Here is a 23,249-nt window from a genome sequence, read left to right on the forward strand (position 1 = left end):
TTCTTCCCTCTGCCCTTACCTCTGGCAAGAAAGGACGCACCTCGTACTTTCTTGTTTCTCTGTGATCGAAAGGACTGCATTTGATAATGTGGTGCTTTCTTAGGCTGTGAGGGAATATAAGGCAAAAAATTTGATTTACCAGCTGTAGCTGTGGAGACTAGGTCCGAGAGACCTTCCCCAAACAATTCCTCACCCCTGTAAGGTAAAACCTCCATATGCCTTTTTGAGTCGGCATCACCTGTCCATTGCCGGGTCCATAGGACTCGTCTAGCAGAAATCGACATAGCGTTTATTCTAGAACCCAGTAGACTAATGTCACTTTGAGCATCTCTCATATATAGGACAGCATCTTTTATATGCCCTATGGTCAATAACATAGCATCCTTATCTAGGGTCTCAATCTCTGCTGATAAGGTATCTGTCCATGCTGCCACCGCGCTACAACCCCGGCCGACGCAATTGCCGGTCTGAGTAAGGTACCAGAATGTGTGTAAATGGACTTTAGGGTAACCTCCTGCTTGCGGTCAGCAGGGTCCCTGATGGTAGCCGTATCCTGGGATGGCAGCGCTACCTTTTTGGATAAGCGTGTCAATGCTTTATCCACCCTAGGGGAGGATTCCCACCGTATCCTGTCCATTGGCGGGAAAGGATACGCCATAAGAATCCTTTTGGGAATCTGCAGCTTTTTGTCTGGAGATTCCCAAGCTTTTTCACATAATTCGTTCAACTCATGTGAGGGGGGAAAGGTTATCTCAGGTTTCTTTCCCTTATACATGTGTACCCTCGTGTCAGGGACAGGGGACTCTGTGATGTGCAAAACATCTTTTATTGCAATAATCATATATCGAATACATTTAGCCAATTTTGGCTGTAACTTTGCATCATCGTAGTCGACACTGGAGTCAGAATCTGTGTCGGTATCTGTGTCAACTATTTGGGATAGTGGGCGCTTTTGAGACCCCGAAGGTCCCTGCGACATAGGGACTGGCATGGGTTGACTCCCTGACTGTTCCCTAGCTTCAGCTTTGTCTAATCTCTTGTGTAATAAGTTTACATTAGCACTTAAAACATTCCACATATCCATCCAGTCAGGTGTCGGCGTTGTCGATGGAGACACCACATTAATTTGCTCCTGCTCCTCTCTAGGAGAGCCTTCTACCTCAGACATGTCGACACACGTGTACCGACACACCATACACTCAGGGAATCCTCTTATCTGAGGACAGTTCCCCAACAAGGCCCTTTGGAGAGACAGAGAGAGAGAGTATGCCAGCACACACCCCAGCGCTATATGACCCAGGAAAAAAACACAATAATTTTATGTTTACCCAGTAGCGCTGTATTTCCATATATATATGCGCCTAATTATGTGCCCCCCTCTTCTTTAAGACCCTCTTTCTACCGTGGTATAAGCAGGGGAGAGTCCGTGGAGCTTCCCCTCAGCGGTGCTGTGGAGAAAATGGCGCTGGTGAGTGCTGAGGGAGAAGCCCCACCCCCTCAGCGATGGGCTTCTGTCCCGCTCAAATATAGTAAAAAAATGGCGGGGGCTCTTATATATATATACAGTGCCTAGCTGCATATATATTTATTTTGCCAAAGAGAGGTCTATATTGCTGCCCAGGGCGTCCCCCCTGCGCCCTTCACCCTTACACTGACTGCCGTGTGTGAGGTGTATTGGAGCAATGGAGCACAGCTTTACTGCTGTGCGTTACCTCAGTGAAGATCATGAAGTCTTCCGCCGCCTCTGAAGTCTTCTTTTCTTCTCATACTCACCCGGCTTCTATCTTCCGGCTCTGCGAGGGGGACGGCGGCGCGGCTCTGGGACGGACGGCGAGGGTGAGACCTGCGTACCGATCCCTCTGGAGCTAATGCTGTACAGTAGCCTAAGAAGCAGAGCCTATCAACTCACAGAAGTAGGTGTGCATCTCTCCCCTCCGCCCCTCGATGCAGGGAGTCTGTTGCCAGCAGGCTCCCTGAAAATAAAAAAATCTAACAAATATACTTTCTGTCAGGAAACTCAGGAGAGCTCCCTGAAAAGCACCCAGTCTCCTCTGGGCACAGTAGTAAACTGAGGTCTGGAGGAGGGGCATAAAGGGAGGAGCCAGTGCACACCCAGATCTAAAGTCTTTCTTAAAGTGCCCATGTCTCCTGCGGAGCCCGTCTATCCCCCATGGTCCTTACGGAGTCCCCAGCATCCTCTAGGACGTAAGAGAAAAATTATGCTGGCAGAAAAATCCAATTGAGTGATTAAACAGCTCCAGAGCTGCTCTGTAAGGCAAGTAAAAGGGTGTGGGCCCTGCAGCACTACCTGTAGTTTGCATTGTGCATTGGAAGCCTAGTTTGCTGTCTGTTTCCACTTCTTTTTTCTTGAGCCCCTCCCGTCTATACCCTTGTGCACTATCCTGACTTCTCCTCCCGTCTGCTTACTTTGTGCCTTCCAATGCACAATGCAAACTACAGGTAGTGCTGCAGGGCCCACACCCTTTTACTTGCCTTACAGAGCAGCTCTTGAGCTGTTACAGTGCCCAGCTGCTGCAAGAAATCAGCGTGAATGCTTCAGGGGCTGGGGCATGGCCAACATGAGCCCCACACCGAAGGAGGGTGGGGGTGTTTAATGCGAACTAGGGGTCTCGCACAATGCGAACTACAGGTAGTGCTGCAGGGCCCACACCCTTTTACTTGCCTTACAGAGCAGCTCTGGAGCTGTTACAGTGCCCAGCTGCTGCAAGAAATCAGCTTGAATCCTTCAGGGGCTGGGGCATAGCCAACATGAGCCCCACACCGACGGAGGGTGGAGGTGTTTAATGCGAACTAGGGGTCATCCAAGTGCCGCAAAAGGCCGCCATGCCCTGCACGCCCCTTTTCTCTTTTCATATGCAGACGAGGGTTGAAGCCAACTTTGACCCACTGCTTGGATGACATCGCCATATGCAAATCCATCTGCTGCAGGCCTTCCCCCAGGAATGCTTGCACTAGTTGTTGCATTTGGTTTGTTGTTTGAGGGTGCTTCAGTATTAGGCAGCCTTCTGCCCTCCCATGTTCATCTGAAAATATGTGTTCTCCCTGCAGTTGTTGTCCCCAGATGAGAGTTCCCTTGTGCTGCCTCAGTTGAATCTCCTTTACTTGACAGAGATGTGCCTGAGCTGCGGCCCTCCCCAGCCCTATCCCAAATCATACTTATTTTGCATAGGAGATACCATGGTCATGAAGACTGTTCTCCCAGGGTGCGGTTCATTCATTGCATTCTGGGTATGCTGACCCCTGTGATTTCCCCAAATGTGGGAAACTCGACTGCATTATTTAATGCGAACTAGGGGTCATCCAAGCACCGCAAAAGGCCGCCATGCCCTGCATACCCCTTTTCTCTTTTCATAAGCAGACGAGGTTTGAAGCCAACTTTGACCCACTGCTTGGATGACATCACTTGCTGCCTTTCCAATGAAGCAAGTTTAATTTAATAATAGGTGAAAAACCATCCTTACAAAGGTGTTAATCAGATACTTGGCTTTGTGGACACTTTTCAGAGCACAAATTTGTTAGCATAAAAATAAAGCCAGAAAATGAAGAGCTGTTTAATCACTCAATTGGATTTTTCTGCCAGCATATTTCTTTTTCTCTGCAACCCACTGCTAAATTGTGCTTCCTAGCTGTTTTTATAAAATCACTGAATCAAATCTAACTCTGATTACATCAGAGAAGGCCAGGTACCCTACACCATAACAGGGGGTTTGAAATTTTGACTTGTCTACTTAAAGATCACCAAAATCTGATAACAAGGTCAATTACGTCCCTGGATGGGATTGAACCACCAACCTTTTGATTAATAGCTGAACACACTAACCGATTGCGCCACAGAGACACTTTGCAAAAACTACATACTGACAAAGACTAATAAGCATTCATCTAGAACGTTTCCTAGAAAAACTTTAAAAAGTCAATAATCTGGAGAGTTTTTGTAAGATGTTTCTTCCAGCAACCAATGAAGAAACACATTGGTACTTTCCCATGATGAGTGAGTGCTTCAGGATCTCTTGCACTTACATGTGCAGCAGAGTACTGCAATGGAAGCATGCTGGGCCCATAACCCAGAGGTAGGCAGATTGAAACTATCCTTTGCTATATGCTTTTTTTTTTTGTTCATTAAAGTAATCCAAAACTGGGATTGATATTTTAGCTTTTATTTTTACTTAAAGTACAATAACTTTTACCATTTTTATTTGTTTTAATAGTATATTGACAGTGTTGTTTTCTTTCAAAAATCCAATTAATTTTCTTTACCCGATTATTAAAATGGTAATTGACAAAAACAAACTACATTGTCACCAGAAGAGCAATACAAAATGTACAAGTGATATATTAAAATCATCTTTCCAGCTTGAATTTCAATGATGCATTGGGGCAACGATTTTGTGAGAAACATCTTCACCCTTAAATAAAGATTTTCTTAATTCCTTACCTGTGTGCTAATTAGATATCACCTTGTTTTCACATTAAACAGACTTCCACATGAGAAAACAGCAAAGATGCAGTGGCGTTAATGTTTCCTGGTGTCAACCTGTATTATTTCCGTAGATATTGAAATGAGGATGCATCTTGCTGCCTTTCCAATGAAGCAAGTTTAATTTAGTAATAGGTGAAAAACCATCCCTACAAAGATGTTAATCAGATACTTAGCTTTGTGGACACTTTTCAGAGAACAAATTTGTAATCATAAAAATAAAGCCAGAAAATGAAGAGCTGTTTAATCACTCAATTGGATTTTTCTGCCAGCATTTTTCTTTTTCTCTGCAACCCACTGCTAAATTGTGCTTCCTAGCTGTTTTTTTATAAAATCACTTAATCAAATCTAACTCTGATTACATCAGAGAAGGCCAGGTACCCTACACCATAAGAGGGGGTTTGCAATTTTGACTTGTCTACTTAAATATTACCAAAATCTGATCACAAGGTCAATTACGTCCCTGGATGGGATTGAACCACCAACCTTTTGATTAATAGCTGAACACACTAACCGATTGCGCCACAGAGACACTTTGCGAATAGTACATACTGACAAAGACTAATAAGCATTCATCTAGAACGTTTCCTAGAAAAACTTTAAAAAGTCAATAATCTGGAGAGTTTTTGTAAGATGTTTCTTCCAGCAACCAATGAAGAAACACATTGGTACTTTCGCATGATGAGTGAGTGCTTCAGGATCTCTTGCACTTACATGTGCAGCAGAGTACTGCAATGGAAGCATGCTGGGCCCATAACCCAGAGGTAGGCAGATTGAAACTATCCTTTGCTATATGCATTTTTTTTTTGTTCATTAAAGTAATCCAAAACTGGGATTGATATTTTAGCTTTTATTTTTACTTAAAGTACAATAACTTTTACCATTTTAATTTGTTTTAATAGTATATTGACAGTATTGTTTTCTTTCAAAAATCCAATTAATTTTCTTTACCCGATTATTAAAATGGTAATTGACAAAAACAAACTACATTGTCACCAGAAGAGCAATACAAAATGTACAAGTGATATATTAAAATCATCTTTCCAGCTTGAATTTCAATGATGCATTGGGGCAACGATTTTGTGAGAAACATCTTCACCCTTAAATAAAGATTTTCTTAATTCCTTACCTGTGTGCTAATTAGATATCACCTTGTTTTCACATTAAACAGACTTCCACATGAGAAAGCAGCAAGGATGCAGTGGCATTAATGTTTCCTGGTGTCAACCTGTATTATTTCAGTAGATATTGAAATGAGGATGCATCTTGCTGCCTTTCCAATGAAGCAAGTTTAATTTAGTAATAGGTGAAAAACCATCCCTACAAATATGTTAATCAGATACTTGGCTTTGTGGACACTTTTCAGAGAACAAATTCGTTAGCATAAAAATAAAGCCAGAAAATGAAGAGCTGTTTAATCACTCAATTGGATTTTTCTGCCAGCATATTTCTTTTTCTCTGCAACCCACTGCTAAATTGTGCTTCCTAGCTGTTTTTTTTTATAAAATCACTGATTCAAATCTAACTCTGATTACATCAGAGTAGGCCAGGTACCCTACACCATAAGAAGGGGGTTTGAAATTTTGACTTGTCTACTTAAAGATCACCAAAATCTGATAACAAGGTCAATTACATCCCTGGGTGGGATTGAACCACCAACCCTGTGATTAATAACCAAACACACTAACAGATTGCGCCACAGAGACACTTTACAAACATACATACTGACAAAGGCTAATAAGCATTCATCTAGAACGTTTCCTAGAAAAACTTTAAAAAGTCAATAATCTGGAGAGTTTTTGTAAGATGTTTCTTCCATCAACCAACGAAGAAACACATTGGTACTTTCCCATGATGAGTGAGTGCTTCAGGATCTCTTGCACTTACATGTGCAGCAGAGTACTGCAATGGAAAAATGCTGGGCCCATAACCCAGAGGTAGACAGATTGAAACTATCCTCTGCTATATGCATTTTTTTTTGTTAATTAAAGTAATCCAAAACTGGGATTGATATTTTTGCTCTTTTATTTTTACTTAAAGTACAATAACTTTTACCATTTTAATTTGTTTTAATAGTATATTGACAGTATTGTTTTCTTTCAAAAATCCAATTAATTTTCTTTACCCGATTATTAAAATGGTAATTGACAAAAACAAACTACATTGTCACCAGAAGAGCAATACAAAATGTACAAGTGATATATTAAAATCATCTTTCCAGCTTGAATTTCAATGATGCATTGGGGCAACGATTTTGTGAGAAACATCTTCACCCTTAAATAAAGATTTTCTTAATTCCTTACCTGTGTGCTAATTAGATATCACCTTGTTTTCACATTAAACAGACTTCCACATGAGAAAGCAGCAAGGATGCAGTGGCGTTAATGTTTCCTGGTGTCAACCTGTATTATTTCTGTAGATATTGAAATGAGGATGCATCTTGCTGCCTTTCCAATGAAGCAAGTTTAATTTAGTAATAGGTGAAAAACCATCCCTACAAAGGTGTTAATCAGAGACTTGGCTTTGTGGACACTTTTCACAGAACAAATTTGTTAGCATAAAAATAAAGCCAGAAAATGAAGAGCTGTTTAATCACTCAATTGGATTTTTTTGCCAGCATATTTCTTTTTCTCTGCAACCCACTGCTAAATTGTGCTTCCTAGCTGTTTTTATAAAATCACTGAATCAAATCTAACTCTGATTACATCAGAGAAGGCCAGGTACCCTACACCATAAGAGGGGGTTTGAAATTTTTACTTGTCTACATAAAGATCACCAAAATCTGATCACAAGGTCAATTACGTCCCTGGGTGGGATTGAACCACCAACTTTTTGGTTAATAGCCTTACACACTAACTGATTGCGCCACAGCGACACTTTGCAAAAGCATATACTGAAAAAGGCTAATAAGCATTCATCTAGAACGTTTCCTAGAAACATTTTAAAAAGTCAATAATGTGGAGAGTTTTTGTAAGATGTTTCTTCCATCAACCAATGAAGAAACACATTGGTACTTTCCCATGATGAGTGAGTGCTTCAGGATCTCTTGCACTTACATGTGCAGCAGAGTAATGTAATGGAAGCATGCTGGGTCCATAACCCAGAGGTAGGCAGATTGAAACTATCCTCTGCTATATGCATTTTTTTTGTTAATTAAAGTAATCCAAAACTGGGATTGACATTTTTGCTCTTTTATTTTTACTTAAAGTACAATAACTTTTACCATTTTAATTTGTTTTAATAGTATATTGACAGTATTGTTTTCTTTCAAAAATTCACTTAATTTTCTTTTCTGTGTGCTAATTAGATATCACCTTGTTTTCACATTAAATAGACTTCCACATGAGAAAGCAGCAAGGATGCAGTGGCGTTAATGTTTCCTGGTGGTAGTGGGGGACTGTGTTTGTGCTTTCCTCTGGTCAGCTCTGGTAAAAGTCAGATTTCTTTGTCTCAGATCTTCCTCTAGCCTTGTTCTTCTTTCGAGAGTTCCCTTGTGCTGCCTCAGTTGGATCTCCTTCACTTGACAGGGGCGTACCCGAGCAGCGACCCTCCCCAGCACTAGCCCAACTCCTACTTACCTGCCAGGTGAGATACTATGATCATGAAGGTGCTTCTCCCAGGGCAAGGCTCACCCATTGCACTCTGGGTGTGCTGCTCCTGCGATTTCCCCAAATGTGGGAAACTTGACTGCATAATTTGTGTTTCCCCTGGTCGGCTCTCGTATAATTCAGATCTCTTTGTCTCAGGTCTCTCTCCAGCCTAGTTTGCTGTCTGTTTCCACTTCTCTTTTCTTAAACCGCTCCCTTCTATGCCCTTGCGCACCTTAATTAAATCTAACTCTGATTACGTCAGAGAAGGCCAGGTACCCTACACCATAAGAGGGGGTTTGAAATTTTGACTTGTCTACTTAAAGATCACCAACATCTGATCACAAGGTCAATTACATCACTGGGTGGGAACCTTTTGGTTAATAGCCCATGTAAGTGCAAGAGATCCTGAAGCACTCACTCATCATGGGAAAGTACCAATGTGTTTCTTACAAAAATTCTCCAGATTATTGACTTTTTAAAGTTTTTCTAGGAAACGTTCTAGATGAATGCTTATTAGCCTTTGTCAGTATGTACTTTTGCAAAGTGTCGCTGTGGCGCAATCAGTTAGTGTGTATGGTTATTAACCTAAAGGTTGGTGATTCAATCCCACCCAGGGACGTAATTGACCTTGTTATCAGATTTTGGTGATCTTTAAGTAGACAAGTCAAAATTTCAAACCCCCTCTTATGGTGTAGGGTACCCGGCCTTCTCTGATGTAATCAGAGTTAGATTTGATTAAGTGATTTTATAAAAAACAGCTAGGAAGCACAATTTAGCAGTGGGTTGCAGAGAAAAAAAATTATGCTGGCAGAAAAGTCCAATTGAGTGATTAAACAGCTCTTCATTTTCTGATTTTATGTTTATGCTAACAAATTTGCTCTCTGAAAAGTGTCCACAAAGCCAAGTCTCTGATTAACACCTTTGTAGGAATGGTTTTTCACCTATTACTGAATTAAACTTGCTTCATTGGAAAGGCAGCAAGATGCATCCTCATTTCAATGTCTACTGAAATAATACAGGTTGACACCAGGAAACATAAACGTCACTGCATCCTTGCTGCTTCCTCATGGGGAAGTCTGTTTAATGTGAAAACAAGGTGATATCTAATCAGCACACAGGTAAGGAATTAAGAAAATCTTTCTTTATGGGTGAAGATGTTTCTCACAAAATCGTTGCCCCAATGCATCATTGAAATTCAAGCTGGAAAGATGATTTTAATATATCACTTGTACATTTTGTATTGCTCTTCTGGTGACAATGTAGTTTGTTTTTGTCAATTACCATTTTAATAATCGGGTAAAGAAAATTAATTAATTAATTAAGTGGATTTTTGAAAGAAAACAATACTGTCAATATACTATTAAAACAAATTAAAATGGTAAAAGTTATTGTACTTTAAGTAAAAATAAAAGAGCAAAAATATCAATCCCAGTTTTGGATTACTTTAATTAACAAAAAACAATGCATATAGCAGAGGATAGTTTCAATCTGCCTACCTCTGGGTTATGGACCCAGCATGCTTCCATTACAGTACTCTGCTGCACATGTAAGTGCAAGAGATCCTGAAGCACTCACTCATCATGGGAAAGTACCAATGTGTTTCTTCATTGGTTGATGGAAGAAACATCTTACAAAAACTCTCCAGATTATTGACTTTTTAAAGTTTTTCTAGGAAACGTTCTAGATGAATGCTTACTAGCCTTTGTCAGTATGTACTTTCGCAAAGTGTCTCTGAGGCACAAACAGTTAGCGTGTTCAGTTGTTAACCAAAAGGTTGGTGGTTCAATCCCACCTAGGGACGTAATTGACCTTGTTATCAGATTTTGGTGATCTTTAAGTAGACAAGTCAAAATTTCAAAAACCCCTGTTATGGTGTAGGGTACCTGGCCTTCTCTGATGTAATCAGAGTTAGATTTGATTAAGTGATTTTATAAAAAAAACAGCCACGAAGCACAATTTAGCAGTGGGTTGCAGAGAAAAAGAAATATGCTGGCAGAAAAATCCAATTGAGTGATTAAACAGCTCTTCATTTTCTGGCTTTATTTTTATGCTAACAAATTTGTGCTCTGAAAAGTGTCCACAAAGCCAAGTATCTTATTAACACCTTTGTAGGGATGGTTTTTCACCTATTATTAAATTAAACTTGCTTCATTGGAAAGGCAGCAAGTGATGTCATCCAAGCAGTGGGTCAAGGTTGGCTTCAAACCTCGTCTGCTTATGAAAAGAGAAAAGGGGTATGCAGGGCATGGCGGCCTTTTGCGGTGCTTGGATGACCCCTAGTTCGCATTAAATAATGCAGTCGAGTTTCCCACATTTGGGGAAATCACAGGGGTCAGCATACCCAGAATGCAATGAATGAACCGCACCCTGGGAGAACAGTCTTCATGACCATGGTATCTCCTATGCAAAATAAGTATGATTTGGGATAGGGCTGGGGAGGGCCGCTGCTCAGGCACATCTCTGTCAAGTAAAGGAGATTCAACTGAGGCAGCACAAGGGAACTCTCATCTGGGGAGAACAACTGCAGGGAGAACACATATTTTCAGATGAACATGGGAGGGCAGAAGGCTGCCTAATACTGAAGCACCCCCAAACAACAAACCAAATGCAACAACTAGTGCAAGCATTCCTGGGGGAAGGCCTGCAGCAGATGGATTTGCATATGGCGATGTCATCCAAGCAGTGGGTCAAAGTTGGCTTCAACCCTCGTCTGCATATGAAAAGAGAAAAGGGGCGTGCAGGGCATGGCGGCCTTTTGCGGCACTTGGATGACCCCTAGTTCGCATTAAACACCTCCACCCTCCGTCGGTGTGGGGCTCATGTTGGCTATGCCCCAGCCCCTGAAGGATTCAAGCTGATTTCTTGCAGCAGCTGGGCACTGTAACAGCTCCAGAGCTGCTCTGTAAGGCAAGTAAAAGGGTGTGGGCCCTGCAGCACTACATGTAGTTCGCATTGTGCGAGACCCCTAGTTCGCATTAAACACCCCCACCCTCCTTCGGTGTGGGGCTCATGTTGGCCATGCCCCAGCCCCTGAAGCATTCACGCTGATTTCTTGCAGCAGCTGGGCACTGTAACAGCTCAAGAGCTGCTCTGTAAGGCAAGTAAAAGGGTGTGGGCAATGCAGCACTACCTGTAGTTTGCATTGTGCATTGGAAGGCACAAAGTAAGCAGACGGGAGGAGAAGTCAGGATAGTGCACAAGGGTATAGACGGGAGGGGCTCAAGAAAAAAGAAGTGGAAACAGACAGCAAACTAGGCTTCCAATGCACAATGCAAACTACAGGTAGTGCTGCAGGGCCCACACCCTTTTACTTGCCTTACAGAGCAGCTCTGGAGCTGTTTAATCACTCAATTGGATTTTTCTGCCAGCATAATTTTTCTCTTACGTCCTAGAGGATGCTGGGGACTCCGTAAGGACCATGGGGGATAGACGGGCTCCGCAGGAGACATGGGCACTTTAAGAAAGACTTTAGATCTGGGTGTGCACTGGCTCCTCCCTTTATGCCCCTCCTCCAGACCTCAGTTTACTACTGTGCCCAGAGGAGACTGGGTGCTTTTCAGGGAGCTCTCCTGAGTTTCCTGACAGAAAGTATATTTGTTAGATTTTTTTATTTTCAGGGAGCCTGCTGGCAACAGACTCCCTGCATCGAGGGGCAGAGGGGAGATATGCACACCTACTTCTGTGAGTTGATAGGCTCTGCTTCTTAGGCTACTGTACAGCATTAGCTCCAGAGGGATCGGTACGCAGGTCTTACCCTCGCCGTCCGTCCCAGAGCCGCGCCGCCGTCCCCCTCGCAGAGCCGGAAGATAGAAGCCGGGTGAGTATGAGAAGAAAAGAAGACTTCAGAGGCGGCGGAAGACTTCATGATCTTCACTGAGGTAACGCACAGCAGTAAAGCTGTGCTCCATTGCTCCCATACACCTCACACACGGCAGTCAGTGTAAGGGTGAAGGGCGCAGGGGGGACGCCCTGGGCAGCAATATAGACCTCTCTTTGGCAAAATAAATATATATGCAGCTAGGCACTGTATATATATATATAAGAGCCCCCGCCATTTTTTTACTATATTTGAGCGGGACAGAAGCCCGTCACTGAGGGGGTGGGGCTTCTCCCTCAGCACTCACCAGCGCCATTTTCTCCACAGCACCGCTGAGGGGAAGCTCCATGGACTCTCCCCTGCTTATACCATGGTAGAAAGAGGGTCTTAAAGAAGAGAGGGCACATAATTAGGCGCATATATATATGGAAATACAGCGCTACTGGGTAAACATAAAATGATTGTGTTTTTTTCCTGGGTCATATAGCGCTGGGGTGTGTGCTGGCATACTTTCTCTCTCTGTCTCTCCAAAGGGCCTTGTTGGGGAACTGTCCTCAGATAAGAGGATTCCCTGAGTGTATGGTGTGTCGGTACACGTGTGTCGACATGTCTGAGGTAGAAGGCTCTCCTAGAGAGGAGCAGGAGCAAATTAATGTGGTGTCTCCATCGACAACGCCGACACCTGACTGGATGGATATGTGGAATGTTTTAAGTGCTAATGTAAACTTATTACACAAGAGATTAGACAAAGCTGAAGCTAGGGAACAGTCAGTGAGTCAACCCATGCCTGTCCCTATGTCGCAGGGACCTTCGGGGTCTCAAAAGCGCCCACTATCCCAAATAGTTGACACAGATACCGACACAGATTCTGACTCCAGTGTCGACTACGATGATGCAAAGTTACAACCAAAATTGGCTAAATGTATTCGATATATGATTATTGCAATAAAAGATGTTTTGCACATCACAGAGTCCCCTGTCCCTGACACGAGGGTACACATGTATAAGGGAAAGAAACCTGAGATAACCTTTCCCCCCTCACATGAGTTGAACGAATTATGTAAAAAAGCTTGGGAATCTCCAGACAAAAAGCTGCAGATTCCCAAAAGGATTCTTATGGCGTATCCTTTCCCGCCAATGGACAGGATACGGTGGGAATCCTCCCCTAGGGTGGATAAAGCATTGACACGCTTATCCAAAAAGGTAGCGCTGCCATCCCAGGATACGGCTACCATCAGGGACCCTGCTGACCGCAAGCAGGAGGTTACCCTAAAGTCCATTTACACACATTCTGGTACCTTACTCAGACCGGCAATTGCGTCGGCCGAGGTTGTAGCGCGGTGGCAGCATGGACAGATACCTTATCAGCAGAGATTGAGACCCTAGATAAGGATGCTATGTTATTGACCATAGGGCATATAAAAGATGCTGTCCTATATATGAGAGATGCTCAAAGTGACATTAGTCTACTGGGTTCTAGAATAAACGCTATGTCGATTTCTGCTAGACGAGTCCTATGGACCCGGCAATGGACAGGTGATGCCGACTCAAAAAGGCATATGGAGGTTTTACCTTACAGGGGTGAGGAATTGTTTGGGGAAGGTCTCTCGGACCTTGTCTCCACAGCTACAGCTGGTAAATCAAATTTTTTGCCTTATATTCCCTCACAGCCTAAGAAAGCACCACATTATCAAATGCAGTCCTTTCGATCACAGAGAAACAAGAAAGTACGAGGTGCGTCCTTTCTTGCCAGAGGTAAGGGCAGAGGGAAGAAGCTGCACAACACAGCTAGTTCCCAGGAACAGAAGTCCTCCCCGGCCTCTACAAAATCCACCGCATGACGCTGGGGCTCCGCTAAAGGAGTCCGCCCAGTTGGGGGCACGTCTTCGAGTTTTCAGCCACATCTGGGTTCATTCGCAGGTGGATCCCTAGGCAATAGAAATTGTTTCTCAGGGTTACAAGCTGAAATTCGAAGAGGTGCCTCCTCGCCGGTTTTTCAAATCGGACCTACCATCTTCTCCCCAGGAAAGGGAGATAGTGTTAAATGCAATTCACAAATTGTATCTTCAACAGGTGGTGGTCAAGGTTCCCCTGCTTCAACAAGGAAAGGGAAATTATTCGACCCTGTTTGTAGTCCCAAAACCGGACGGTTTGGTCAGACCCATATTAAATTTAAAATCCCTGAACCTATACTTGAAAAGGTTCAAGTTCAAGATGGAATCGCTAAGAGCGGTCATCGCCAGCCTAGAAGGGGGGGATTTTATGATATCTCTGGACATAAAGGATGCATACCTTCATGTACTCATTTATCCACCTCATCAGGCGTACCTAAGATTTGCGGTACAGTATTGTCATTACCAATTTCAGACGTTGCCGTTTGGTCTCTCCAGAATTTTCTCCGAGAATTTTCACCAAGGTAATGACGGAAATTATGGTGCTCCTGCGAAAGCAAGGTGTCACAATTATCCCGTACTTGAACGATCTCCTCATAAAAGCGAGATCAAGAGAGCAGTTGCTGAACAGCGTATAACTTTCATTGAAGGTGTTACAGCAAAACGGCTGGATTCTCAATATCCCGAAGTCGCAGTTGGTTCCTACGACTCGTCTGACTTTGCTTGGGCATTATTCTGGATACGGACCAGAAAAGGGTTTATCTTCCGATAGAAAAGGCCCAGGAACTCATGACTCTGGTCAGGAACCTATTGAAACCAAAACAGGTGTCAGTGCATCACTGCACTCGAGTCCTGGGAATGATGGTGGCATCATACGAGGCCATTCCCTTCGGCAGGTTCCATGCGAGGATCTTGCAATGGGACCTACTGGACAAGTGGTCCGGGTCACATCTACAGATTCATCAGTTGATCACCCTGTCCCCCAGGGCCAGGGTATCTCTCCTGTGGTGGCTGCAGAGTGCTCACCTTCTAGAGGGCCGCAGGTTCGGCATTCAGGACTGGATCCTGGTGACCACGAACGCGAGCCTCCGAGGTTGGGGAGCAGCCACACAGGGAAGAAATTTCCAAGGTCTTTGGTCAAGTCAGGAGACTTGTCTTCACATCAACATCCTGGAGCTAAGGGCCATATACAACGCCCTATGTCAAGCGGAGACCTTACTTCGCGACCAACCAGTTCTGATCCAGTCAGACAACGTCACCGCAGTAGTTCATGTAAACCGCCAAGGCGGCACAAGGAGCAGAGTGGCGATGGCGGAAGCCACCAGAATTCTTCGCTGGGCGGAGAATCATGTAAGCGCACTGTCAGCAGTGTTCATTCCGGGAGTGGACAACTGGGAAGCAGACTTCCTCAGCAGACACGACCTACATCCAGGAGAGTGGGGACTCCATCAGGAAGTCTTCGCACAGATTGCAAGTCGGTGGGGACTGTTCCAGATAGACATGATGGCGTCCCGCCTCAACAAAAAGCTACAGAGGTATTGCACCAGGTCAAGAGACCCTCAGGCAGTAGCTGTTTAAACAGCTCTTCATTTTCTGATTTTATGTTTATGCTAACAAATTTGCTCTCTGAAAAGTGTCCACAAAGCCAAGTCTCTGATTAACACCTTTGTAGGAATGGTTTTTCACCTATTACTGAATTAAACTTGCTTCATTGGAAAGGCAGCAAGATGCATCCTCATTTCAATGTCTACTGAAATAATACAGGTTGACACCAGGAAACATAAACGCCACTGCATCCTTGCTGCTTTCGCATGTGGAAGTCTGTTTAATGTGAAAACAAGGTGATATCTAATTAGCACACAGGTAAGGAATTAAGAAAATCTTTATTTAAGGGTGAAGGTGTTTCTCACAAAATCGTTGCCCCAATGCATCATTGAAATTCAAGCTGGAAAGATGATTTTAATATATCACTTGTACATTTTGTATTGCTCTTCTGGTGACAATGTAGTTTGTTTTTGTCAATTACCATTTTAATAATAGGGTAAAGAAAATTAAGTGGATTTTTGAAAGAAAACAATACTGTCAATATACTATTAAAACAAATTAAAATGGTAAAAGTTATTGTACTTTAAGTAAAAATAAAAGAGCAAAAATATCAATCCCAGTTTTGGATTACTTTAATTAACAAAAAAAAAATGCATATAGCAGAGGATAGTTTCAATCTGCCTACCTCTGGGTTATGGGCCCAGCATGTTTCCATTGCAGTACTCTGCTGCACATGTAAGTGCAAGAGATCCTGAAGCACTCACTCATCATGGGAAAGTACCAATGTGTTTCTTCGTTGGTTGATGGAAGAAACATCTTACAAAAACTCTCCAGATTATTGACTTTTTAAAGTTTTTCTAGGAAACGTTCTAGATGAATGCTTATTAGCCTTTGTCAGTATGTATGTTTGTAAAGTGTCTCTGTGGCGCAATCGGTTAGTGTGTTTGGTTATTAATCAAAGGGTTGGTGGTTCAATCCCACCCAACGATGTAATTGACCTTGTTATCAGATTTCGGTGATCTTTAAGTAGACAAGTCAAAATTTCAAACCCTTTTCTTATGGTGTAGGGTACCTGGCCTACTCTGATGTAATCAGAGTTAGATTTGAATCAGTGATTTTATAAAAAAACAGCTAGGAAGCACAATTTAGCAGTGGGTTGCAGAGAAAAAGAAATATGCTGGCAGAAAAATCCAATTGAGTGATTAAACAGCTCTTCATTTTCTGGCTTTATTTTTATGCTAACTAATTTGTTCTCTGAAAAGTGTCCACAAAGCCAAGTATCTGATTAACATCTTTGTAGGGATGGTTTTTCACCTATTACTAAATTAAACTTGCTTCATTGGAAAGGCAGCAAGATGCATCCTCATTTCAATATCTACTGAAATAATACAGGTTGACACCAGGAAACATTAACGCCACTGCATCCTTGCTGCTTTCTCATGTGGAAGTCTGTTTAATGTGAAAACAAGGTGATATCTAATTAGCACACAGGTAAGGAATAAAGAAAATCTTTATTTAAGGGTGAAGATGTTTCTCACAAAATCGTTGCCCCAATGCATCATTGAAATTCAAGCTGGAAAGATGATTTTAATATATCACTTGTACATTTTGTATTGCTCTTCTGGTGACAATGTAGTTTGTTTTTGTCAATTACCATTTTAATAATCGGGTAAAGAAAATTAATTGGATTTTTGAAAGAAAACAACACTGTCAATATACTATTAAAACAAATTAAAATGGTAAAAGTTATTGTACTTTAAGTAAAAATAAAAGCTAAAATATCAATCCCAGTTTTGGATTACTTTAATGAACAAAAAAAAAATGCATATAGCAAAGGATAGTTTCAATCTGCCTACCTCTGGGTTATGGGCCCAGCATGCTTCCATTGCAGTACTCTGCTGCACATGTAAGTGCAAGAGATCCTGAAGCACTCACTCATCATGGGAAAGTACCAATGTGTTTCTTCATTGGTTGCTGGAAGAAACATCTTACAAAAACTCTCCAGATTATTGACTTTTTAAAGTTTTTCTAGGAAACGTTCTAGATGAATGCTTATTAGTCTTTGTCAGTATGTACTTTTTGCAAAGTGTCTCTGTGGCGCAATCGGTTAGTGTGTTCAGCTATTAATCAAAAGGTTGGTGGTTCAATCCCATCCAGGGAAGTAATTGACCTTGTGATCAAATTTTGGTAATATTTAAGTAGACAAGTCATATATCAGAGGATAGTTTCAATCTGCCTACCTCTGGGTTATGGACCCAGCATGCTTCCATTACAGTACTCTGCTGTACATGTAAGTGCAAGAGATCCTGAAGCACTCACTCATCATGGGAAAGTACCAATGTGTTTCTTCATTGGTTGATGGAAGAAACATCTTACAAAAACTCTCCAGATTATTGACTATTTAAAGTTTTTATAGGAAACGTTCTAGATGAATGCTTATTAGCCTTTGTCAGTATGCACTTTTGCAAAGTTTCGCTGTGGCGCAATCAGTTAGTGTGTACGGCTATTAACCAAAAGGTTGGTGGTTCAATCCCACCCAGGGACGTAATTGAACTTGTTATCAGATTTTGTTGATCTTTAAGTAGACAAGTCAAAATTTCGAAAACCCCTGTTATGGTGTAGGGTACCTGGCCTTCTCTGATGTAATCAGAGTTAGATTTGATTCATACTGTTAACTGGGTAGTATATCACAAGTTATACGGTGTGATTGGTGTGGCTGGTATGAATCTTGACCTTGGATTAACAAAAATCCTTTCCTCGTACTGTCTGTCTCCTCTGGGCACAGTTTCTCTAACTGAGGTATGGAGGAGGGGCATAGAGGGAGGAGCCAGTGCACACCCAGATCTAAAGTCTTTCTTAAAGTGCCCATGTCTGCTGCGGAGCCCGTCTATCCACCATGGTCCTTACGGAGTCCCCATCATCCTCTACGGACTACGAGAAAAAAAAATTACCGGTAGGTTTAAAATGTTATTTTTTTCTCTGCAACCCACTGCTAAATTGTGCTTCCTAGCTGTTTTTTATAAAATCACTTAATTAAATCTAACTCTGATTACGTCAGAGAAGGCCAGGTACCCTACACCATAAGAGGGGGTTTGAAATTTTGACTTGTCTACTTAAAGATCACCAAAATCTGATGACAAGGTCAATTACATCCCTGGGTGGGATTGAACCACCAACCTTTTGGTTAATAGCCCATGTAAGTGCAAGAAATCCTGAAGCACTCACTCATCATGGGAAAGTACCAATGTGTTTCTTACAAAAATTCTCCAGATTATTGACTTTTTAAAGTTTTTCTAGGAAACGTTCTAGATGAATGATTATTAGCCTTTGTCAGTATTGACTTTTGCAAGGTGTCTCTGTGGCGCAATTGGTTAGCATGTTTGGCTATTAACCAAAAGGTTGGTGGTTCAATCCCACCCAGGGATGTAATTGACCTTGTAATCAGATTTTGGTGATCTTTAAGTAGACAAGTCAAAATTTCAAAAACCCCCCTTATGGTGTAGGGTACCTGGCCTTCTCTGATGTAATCAGAGTTAGATTTGATTAAGTGATTTTATAAAAAAACAGCTAGGAAGCACAATTTAGCAGTGGGTTGCAGAGAAAAAAAAATATGCTGGCAGAAAAATCCAATTGAGTGATTAAACAGCTCTTCATTTTCTGATTTTATGTTTATGTTAACAAATTTGCTCTCTGAAAAGTGTCCACAAAGCCAAGTCTCTGATTAACACCTTTGTAGGAATGGTTTTTCACCTATTACTGAAATAAACTTGCTTCATTGGAAAGGCATCAAAGATGCATCCTCATTTCAATGTCTACTGAAATAATACAGGTTGACACCAGGAAACGTCACTGCATCCTTGCTGCTTCCTCACGGGGAAGTCTGTTTAATGTGAAAACAAGGTGATATCTAATCAGCACACAGGTAAGGAATTAAGAAAATCTTTCTTTGTGGGTGAAGATGTTTCTCACAAATTGTTGTCCCAATGCATCATTGAAATTCAAGATGGAAGATGATTTTCATATATCACTTGTACATTTTGCATTGCTCTTCTGGTGACAATGTAGTTTGTTTTTGTCAATTACCATTTCAGTAATAGGGTAAAGAAAATTAAGTGGATTTTTTAAAGAAAACAATGCTGTCAATATACTATTAAAACAAATTAAAATGATAAAAGTTATTGTACTTTAAGTAAAAATAAAAGAGCCAAAATATCAATCCCAGTTTTTGATTACTTTAATTATAAAAAAAAAAATGCACATAGCAGAGGATAGTTTTGATCAATCGACCTCTGGGTTATGGGCCCAGCATGCTTCCATTGCACTACTCTGCTGCTCATGGAAGTGTAAGAGATCCTGAAGACTAAATTGATTAAAGGCCTAAAAGTACTGGACTATAAGGAAAGACTTACTATGCTGAATATTTATACACTAGAAAAGAGGTGCCTAAGAGGAGATATTATTAATATCTTCAAATATGTAAAGATACATAACAAAGAGTTATCAGAGGAATTATTTATTAAAAGAACACGTGGTCACTCGCTGCGACTGGAGGAAAGTTCAGAACGCAATGGAGGAAAGGTTTCTTCACTGTTAGGGCAATCAGGATGTGGAATTCCCTGCCAGGGAAGGTGGTAATGGCGGACTCTGTAATTGGATTTAAAAAAGGAATGGATACATTTCTGAATGAAAAAGCTATCCAAGGTTATAATACTTAAAATATCAACATGGTTAATCCGGGGGTAACATGAGTTATAGTAGCTAACTAGTCATAAAACATTATTCAGCAAGTATGTAGAATCATCACAACTTAAAACAGGTTGAACACGATGGGCAATTTGCCTCTATTCAACCTCAAAAACTATGTTACTATATTACTATGTTATTGTAGTATACAGAACACCACAATGCAATGAGCTGTGATAGTGAGCACTGATGAGGATACTAGAACTGACACTGAGCAGCAAGATGCAGCACTGGACTATTAGTAATGTACTGTAGTATGCTGAGCACCACAATGCAGCACAAGACAATGAGCAGTGATACTGAGCACTGATGAGGATACTACTGAGAACTGACACTGAGCAGGAGAGACACACTACTAGTATTACTGAGCAGCAATAAGTAACCACTGATACTGAGCACTGATATTGAGATTTCCACTGAGAGAACATAGCCACGTCCTCTCCGCTCTCTCTTCAATGCACGAGTAAAAATGGCAGCAACGCGCAGCTCTTTATATGGAATCCGAATCTCGCGAGAATCCGACAGCGGGATAATGACATTTTCCCTTGTTCAGGTTTTCCGAGTCAGGCGGGAACAACCGAGCCTGCCTCGGACCAGTGTAAACCACGTGGAGTTCGTGGGGAATTCGGTTCTCGGAGAACCGAACCCGCTCCTCTCTACCTTATACCCATCAATTTTTTTATTTTCAATCTAAGCCCCTGCAGTTTTCTGTAAGCATCTGCTTCGCTATGATGATCAACAAGTCACAAGGGCAAACACTCAGGGTTTGAGGCGTAGATCTTAGGACCAGCTGCTACAAGCATGGCAGAGGTGTCACTATCACTGGTGACACCCAGAGAGGTGGCGAGGGAGATTGTAATGCAGTGCGCGCAGATAAGCAGCGCAATGGTAAAAAGGAGGCATGGTTTCATAGGTAGGGGCGTGGCCTGGTGGCCTGAATCTACATTTTGTTGCTCCGGGTGTCCCGGGGGTTGGGGGCTGCACCCGGGGACTAGTGTGTGAGCGGTGCTGGCTCCTGCACAGTGACAGGGCATGGCCACCCAGCATGACGCCTCCCTTCTTGACCATGCTGTAATTGCAGTCGCACTGCAGTTCAGCGTGATCATAAAAAATGGTGTAGGCTCCTGCTGGTGCAGACTGTATGTGCGCGCAGGAAGCCGCCACCATTTTTGTGATCACAGCGGCTGAATGTGATGTCATACAGCCGCTGTGACCACGCCCCCTGTGTCTCCTCCGTTGCAGACCCCATTTTGAAGCCTTGCCCCCGCACCGCTCCATCCCTGACTTGGAAATGGAGTGTTGCTGACCCACCTCTCCCCCCCTTCCCCGCCCCGATTGACAGGCAGAGGCGATCACATTCTCTGCGGGGTGCCGCAGAAAATGCAGGCACATGCGTATGCTCTTAGCAATTTTTGCAGTTGGATCGCTTATTGTGATTGCAATCCAACCTGAATCAGGCCCTATTACCTATCACAATGCGCTGCGGGCAGTACAAAATTGGGTTAATATAGGAGAAAAACCCCCAGACCTGTGCTCCTTAACTGTACCTGGTGGCTAGTGGAGCGGCTGCCCAGTAATCAGTGTCCACCGCAGTGCGCACACGGCCCACCCCCTACGGCCTCGCTCCCCTTCATCAGCGGCCTCGTGATCCGGAAGGGTGGTGTGTGTGTGACTGACCTTAGGATGAAACCGGAGCCTCCGCTGCAGTGACCCAGCAACCAGGGCACGGGAGTATATAGCGCCGCTGGGAGTGATGAAGCTGCAGTAAAGATGTCTATTAGACCTAGCCTGCTGCAGCCCTTGTAGATTCTCATAAAACAAGTTCTTCTTTTCTTGTCAAAATTAATAGCTAAGAATAGGCTGCCTGAGGCAGGCCCCTGTTAATTGGCCTGCTACTGAAGGCACCAACTACAAACTGAGCTCCCTGTTCATGGAAGCGGGGTTATAGAGGAGAATGCACTGAGCTTCTTGGGAACAGTCAAAAGCTTTGAGCCGGTTGGTGCCTCAGATCAAGATCCTACTCTACACCCCAATGTGAATCCTTGTGGAGTCCAGTGTACCCCACAGAAGAAATTAATGTGTCACACCCATTGGCAGCAACCTTAGAATAGCTGCTGACGGGCACAATTGAGAAAGGAAGGGGGGGGGGACATTTGAATCCAGCACATAGATGCAATTCAAATATGTAATTTGTACCTTCCTATTTTAAAATATAATGGATGAACCTCACCCTGTGAGAACAATCTTCATGATCAAGAGATCTAATATGTAAAATAAGTATGAGTTGGGATAGGGCTGGGGAGGGTGGCAGCTCGGGCAGCCCCTCCCCCGTCAAGTTAAGGAGATTCAACTGAGGAAGCACAAGGGAACTCTCGTCTGGGGACAACAACTGCAGGGAGACCACATCTTTTCAGATGAACATGGGATGGCGGAAGGCTGCCTAATACTGAAGCACCATCAAATATCAAACCATATCCAACAACTAGTACAAGCATTCCTGGGGGAAGGTCTGCAGCAGACGGATTTGCATACGGTGATGTCATCCAAGCAGTGGGCCAAAGTTGGCTGGAACCCTCATCTGCATATAAAAAGAGAAAAGGGGCATGCAGGGCATGGCGGCCTTTTGCAGTGCTTGGATGATCCCTAGTTCGCATTAAACACCCCCACCCTCCTTTGGTGTGGGGCTCATGTTGGCCATGCCCCATCCCCTGAAGCATTCATGCTGATTTCTTGCAGCAGCTGGGCACTGTAACAGCTCCAGAGCTGCTCTGTAAGGCAAGTAAAAGGGTGTGGGCCCTGCAGCACCACCTGTAGTTCGCATTGTGCGTTGGAAGGCACAAAGTAAGCAGACGGGAGGAGAAGTCAGGATAGTACACAAGGGCATCCTTTTCTCTTAGTCCGTAGAGGATGCTGGGGTCACATTAAGAACCATGGGGTATAGACGGGATCCGCAAGAGACATGGGCACTTTAAGACTTTCAAAGGGTGTGAACTGGCTCCTCCCTCTATGCCCCTCCTCCAGACTCCAGTTATAGGAACTGTGCCCAGGGAGACGGACATTTCGAGGAAAGGATTTATTGTTAAACTAAGGTGAGCATCTTACCAGCTCACACCTTAAGCATGCCGCAGAACGTGGCATTCAACAGAACACAAGCCAACGGCATG

General features: G+C 42.9%; 2 non-coding genes and 2 pseudogenes across 2 annotated transcripts; 3 read left to right on the forward strand and 1 right to left on the reverse strand.

The window, feature by feature from the left end:
* The first annotated feature begins 3,173 nt into the window (after positions 1-3,173).
* On the forward strand, positions 3,174-3,352 carry LOC135015414 (U1 spliceosomal RNA; annotated as a pseudogene).
* Positions 3,353-8,068: 4,716 nt separating this feature from the next.
* On the forward strand, positions 8,069-8,231 carry LOC135015209 (U1 spliceosomal RNA). Its single transcript, XR_010213555.1, has one exon. It is a non-coding gene; the product is annotated as a U1 spliceosomal RNA (small nuclear RNA).
* A 2,095-nt stretch (positions 8,232-10,326) lies between these two features.
* On the reverse strand, positions 10,327-10,505 carry LOC135015415 (U1 spliceosomal RNA; annotated as a pseudogene).
* An 8,189-nt stretch (positions 10,506-18,694) lies between these two features.
* Positions 18,695-18,768, forward strand: TRNAN-AUU (transfer RNA asparagine (anticodon AUU)). The gene has a single exon. It is a non-coding gene; the product is annotated as a tRNA-Asn (tRNA).
* The last annotated feature ends 4,481 nt before the right edge of the window (positions 18,769-23,249 follow it).

The sequence above is a fragment of the Pseudophryne corroboree genome, unplaced genomic scaffold (genome assembly GCF_028390025.1).
Source record: "Pseudophryne corroboree isolate aPseCor3 unplaced genomic scaffold, aPseCor3.hap2 scaffold_294, whole genome shotgun sequence".
NCBI lineage: Eukaryota > Metazoa > Chordata > Amphibia > Anura > Myobatrachidae > Pseudophryne > Pseudophryne corroboree.